The following is a 5,944-nucleotide window of genomic DNA, read 5'->3' on the forward strand; positions in this document are numbered from 1 at the left end:
GTGTCCAATTTGATACTTCGTGCCCCTGGTAGTACACTTTTATACTTCGTGCCCCTGGTAGTACACTTTTATACTTTGTGCCCCTGGGTGTCCAGCTTTACTTGCGGCCATAGCTGCTAGAGCCGGCGGCCGGCCATAGCTGCTAGAGCCGGCGGCCGGCCATAGCTGCTAGAGCCGGCGGCCGGCCATAGCTGCTAGAGCCGGCGACGCCATAGCTGCTAGAGCGGCGACGACCATAGCTGCTAGAGCGGCGACCGGCCATAGCTGCTAGAGCCGTGAGCCGACCATAGCTGCTAGAGCCGGCGACCGCCATAGCTGCTAGAGCGTGGCCGGCCGCCATAGCTGCTAGAGCCGGTGACGACCGCCATAGCTGCTAGAGCGGCCGACCGCATAGCTGCTAGAGCGTGACCGACCATAGCTGCTGCTAGAGCCGGCGTGACGGCCATAGCTGCTAGAGCCGGCGGCGACCGCCATAGCTGCTAGAGCGACGACCATAGCTGCTAGAGCGGCGGCGCCTGCTAGAGCCGTGACGACCGCCATAGCTGCTAGAGCCGGCCGACCGCCATAGCTGCTAGAGCGGCGACCATAGCTGCTAGAGCGGCGGCGGCCATGGCTGCTAGAGCCGACTTCTAATCACCTGTTTGTCGCATAACCCCTGCTGATACGTGTCACGAGACACCAGGGGGGAGATAGCCCCCCCAGCCCCTTTCCACAGGGCACTGCTTGATCCAGGTACCGGCAGCACTGGGTTCCAAACCCCAGCCTCTCCCGCCACAGGTGCTCAAACCCACTCGGGTGCTTGAGAGCGTGCTGAACCCACTGCGCCACCGGTACCTTTCACACCTGGAGGACTTCTCCTGGCACATTTATCATCATCAGTTGGGATGTTGGACTCTAAAATTCACAGCCTCTCCCCTAAGACTTCTCTTCCCACTTTGAACTCAAGTTGTCACCAAGCCACGGGAAGACTTGAACCAGCAACCTCCTGATTACCAGGCAGCCCACTGTCTCCCAAGGCCACAGAGAAAGACACTTGCTGAGGTCCTCCAAAGGTCTTTACATTCTCCCGATAGACTCAAATCTCAAAAACTGACCAAGCTGTGGTAAGACTTGAACCTGCAACCTTCAGGCTCCCAGACAGACCTCTACCTCCCTAGCCCACATAGACAGACACCTGCCATCATCTCCTAAAGCTTTTCCCTTCTTTCCTCAGACTCAGCTCTAAAAAAACTGACCAGGCCTAAGGAGGATTTGAATCTGCCACCTTCAGACTCGCAAGCAATCCTTTATCTCACTAGACTACCAAAGCACACACATGCAAAGGACTTCCAGGGGTTTCCTCTTCTTTATTTGAAGTCAAAGCTTGAAAATTGACAAAGTCATATTAAGATTTGAACCTGCCACCTTCAGACTCCCCAAAAAACCGCTCCTCCTCTTGGCCACAGAGACAAACATCTCAAGATGTTCCCAAAGATTCTCCTTTTTCTCTTTGGAGAATGGCATTGCCCCGTCCTCCTGGTCGAAAAGACTTTGTCATTTGGAGGCAGCTCTGATTCTTCGTGCCCCTGGGTGTACACTTTAATACTTCGTGCCCCTATCCTTCCCGAGGCAGAGAAGCCCCTCATGCGGGCTGCCTCTCGGCCTTCACCCCCTTCTCAGCACTGGAGCCTTGGACTTTGACATTATTCCAGCCTTTTGGGGGGGAAGGTTAGGGTTAGGACAGGGAGAGGGAGACCCAGAGGACAGTGGGCGTGTAGAGTCTTCCGGAGTCTAGCCTCTGTGGCTCCTCCGGCCTCTCCACTTTGGGTTAGGCTCTTGGCTCTCCCCGGCTCTAGCTGAGGGCCCAGGCTTAGCCAAAATGTTGGATCTCCCTGGCCCCAGGCAGAGAAGCCCCTCGCCGGGGCTACCACTCTGCCTTTGCCCCTCTTTCCGACTCTGGAGGAACAATTTTTCACCTGCATACATGCGAACCCCTTTGGCACTTAGAAAATCTGTGTCAGAACTTGCTAATGGCCTTAGCAGCTCCACAACCTCCCATTCATTCATATGGGAGACCTGTTTGGGCCCATAACTCTGCTTCCGTGTGTCCTACCGTGACAATACACATATCTATGGAAAGCTCAGAGCCTCCTGAATTCAGGGCAAGAACCCCCTAGTGGCTCCCATCTGTCATTGCAGAGATACAGCCTGTTAAACATGCCCCAAAATGGGGTCTTTGAACTTGTCCTGATCTTCTTCTGATTTGACTTTTGACATGATCTTTGACTATGATGCATGTGGGAGGCTCTTCTATATGAATATCTTCTAACCCTCCCAGGGCTAATTAGCTTTCCACAGGGTCTACAGATACCAGACTTTGCACACACATTCTCCGTCCAAAAGTCAAGAGAAACCTCCAGTTTCAAGTCATTTGGTCCATATTTGTGGAAATGACAGCCAACCCTAAATTCTGAAAAGCTGTTGTTGAAGGCCTGCCCCTACTGCCCCTAGACTACTGGTCCGATTGGCACCCAACCAATGCCCATCTACTCGTCTTAGAGCCCCCTACCACATATCCAAAATTCAGATTCCTGGCACCTTTACAAAGACTTTTGCTCCATGGTCACCAGCTGTATCAAAGCCTGTTAGGTCCTTCAACCCTAATCCCATCTGTAAGCTGAATTGTGGACGAACCTAAAACTGGTTCTAAAAGGCGTAGAGACTTACTTTTTTCAGATCCTTGATCAGAGGCCCCGGGACATCAACGGTGTCAATTTTGGGCCCTCTACAGTCAAAGGGGGCAAAATAGGGCCAATAAAGACACTCGCTTTCAAACTCAATCCCTGGCGTTGTCACTGGATTTAATGTGTGACTCCCTTTTTCCACGTCGTGTCACTGGACTCTATGCTGGACTCAGAAGCCAGTGCCAGTGTCAGTGGGCTTCCTGCCTTGGTGCAGTGTCTCTAATATATCCCCTTGCCCACTGGCTTACCCTAACCAGGCAGAGAAGCCCCTCATCGGAATAGCTCTCTTCCAGTGCCCCCCTTGCTGGCTCTCACTTCTCGGAGCCAGGCTTGTCCCCCGGCAGCCCAGAGCTCCCCATCAACCACCTGGCGCACCTCTCGAACCTGCGGACCCACTCTTAAGCACACCTCCCTGAATACCTTGCACAGCTGCGGCCGCCAGACTTTCGTGCCCCTGGGTGTCCAATTTGATACTTCGTGCCCCTGGTAGTACACTTTTATACTTTGTGCCCCTGCGGCCGCCATAGCTGAGAGCCGGCGTCGCCATAGCTGCTAGAGCCGGGCGGCCGGCCGCCATAGCTGCTAGAGCCGGCGGCCGCCATAGCTGCTAGAGCCGGCGCCGCCATAGCTGCAGAGCCGGGCGTCGCCATTGCTGCTAGAGCCGGCGGCCGGCCATAGCTGCGAGAGCCGGCGGCCGGCCATAGCTGCTAGAGCCGGCGGCCGGCCATAGCTGCTAGAGCCGGCGGCCGGCCATAGCTGCTAGAGCCGGCGGCCGGCCATAGCTGCTAGAGCCGGCGGCCGGCCATAGCTGCTAGAGCCGGCGGCCGGCCATAGCTGCTAGAGCCGGCGGCCGGCCATAGCTGCTAGAGCCGGCGGCCGGCCATAGCTGCTAGAGCCGGCGGCTCAATATTGGTCACAGTTACATAAGACAACCGTAAAATTACTAACTTCTAATCACCTGTTTGTCGCATAACCCCTGCTGATACGTGTCACGAGACACCAGGGGGGAGATAGCCCCCCCAGCCCCTTTCCACAGGGCACTGCTTGATCCAGGTACCGGCAGCACTGGGTTCCAAACCCCAGCCTCTCCCGCCACAGGTGCTCAAACCCACTCGGGTGCTTGAGAGCGTGCTGAACCCACTGCGCCACCGGTACCTTTCACACCTGGAGGACTTCTCCTGGCACATTTATCATCATCAGTTGGGATGTTGGACTCTAAAATTCACAGCCTCTCCCCTAAGACTTCTCTTCCCACTTTGAACTCAAGTTGTCACCAAGCCACGGGAAGACTTGAACCAGCAACCTCCTGATTACCAGGCAGCCCACTGTCTCCCAAGGCCACAGAGAAAGACACTTGCTGAGGTCCTCCAAAGGTCTTTACATTCTCCCGATAGACTCAAATCTCAAAAACTGACCAAGCTGTGGTAAGACTTGAACCTGCAACCTTCAGGCTCCCAGACAGACCTCTACCTCCCTAGCCCACATAGACAGACACCTGCCATCATCTCCTAAAGCTTTTCCCTTCTTTCCTCAGACTCAGCTCTAAAAAAACTGACCAGGCCTAAGGAGGATTTGAATCTGCCACCTTCAGACTCGCAAGCAATCCTTTATCTCACTAGACTACCAAAGCACACACATGCAAAGGACTTCCAGGGGTTTCCTCTTCTTTATTTGAAGTCAAAGCTTGAAAATTGACAAAGTCATATTAAGATTTGAACCTGCCACCTTCAGACTCCCCAAAAAACCGCTCCTCCTCTTGGCCACAGAGACAAACATCTCAAGATGTTCCCAAAGATTCTCCTTTTTCTCTTTGGAGAATGGCATTGCCCCGTCCTCCTGGTCGAAAAGACTTTGTCATTTGGGAGACGCTCTGATTCTTCGTGCCCCTGGGTGTACACTTTAATACTTCGTGCCCCTATCCTTCCCGAGGCAGAGAAGCCCCTCATGCGGGCTGCCTCTCGGCCTTCACCCCCTTCTCAGCACTGGAGCCTTGGACTTTGACATTATTCCAGCCTTTTGGGGGGGAAGGTTAGGGTTAGGACAGGGAGAGGGAGACCCAGAGGACAGTGGGCGTGTAGAGTCTTCCGGAGTCTAGCCTCTCTGGCTCCTCCGGCCTCTCCACTTTGGGTTAGGCTCTTGGCTCTCCCCGGCTCTAGCTGAGGGCCCAGGCTTAGCCAAAATGTTGGATCTCCCTGGCCCCAGGCAGAGAAGCCCCTCGCCGGGGCTACCACTCTGCCTTTGCCCCTCTTTCCGACTCTGGAGGAACAATTTTTCACCTGCATACATGCGAACCCCTTTGGCACTTAGAAAATCTGTGTCAGAACTTGCTAATGGCCTTAGCAGCTCCTGACACTCCCATTCATTCCTTATGGGAGACCTGTTTGGGCCCATAACTCTGCTTCCGTGTGTCCTACCGTGACAATACACATATCTATGGAAAGCTCAGAGCCTCCTGAATTCAGGGCAAGAACCCCCTAGTGGCTCCCATCTGTCATTGCAGAGATACAGCCTGTTAAACATGCCCCAAAATGGGGTCTTTGAACTTGTCCTGATCTTCTTCTGATTTGACTTTTGACATGATCTTTGACTATGATGCATGGGAGGCTCTTCTATATGAATATCTTCTAACCCTCCCAGGGCTAATTAGCTTTCCACAGGGTCTACAGATACCAGACTTTGCACACACATTCTCCGTCCAAAAGTCAAGAGAAACCTCCAGTTTCAAGTCATTTGGTCCATATTTGTGGAAATGACAGCCAACCCTAAATTCTGAAAAGCTGTTGTTGAAGGCCTGCCCCTACTGCCCCTAGACTACTGGTCCGATTGGCACCCAACCAATGCCCATCTACTCGTCTTAGAGCCCCCTACCACATATCCAAAATTCAGATTCCTGGCACCTTTACAAAGACTTTTGCTCCATGGTCACCAGCTGTATCAAAGCCTGTTAGGTCCTTCAACCCTAATCCCATCTGTAAGCTGAATTGTGGACGAACCTAAAACTGGTTCTAAAAGGCGTAGAGACTTACTTTTTTCAGATCCTTGATCAGAGGCCCCGGGACATCAACGGTGTCAATTTTGGGCCCTCTACAGTCAAAGGGGGCAAAATAGGGCCAATAAAGACACTCGCTTTCAAACTCAATCCCTGGCGTTGTCACTGGATTTAATGTGTGACTCCCTTTTTCCACGTCGTGTCACTGGACTCTATGCTGGACTCAGAAGCC

The sequence above is a fragment of the Cheilinus undulatus genome, linkage group 14 (assembly GCF_018320785.1).
Source record: "Cheilinus undulatus linkage group 14, ASM1832078v1, whole genome shotgun sequence".
Lineage (NCBI taxonomy): Eukaryota > Metazoa > Chordata > Actinopteri > Labriformes > Labridae > Cheilinus > Cheilinus undulatus.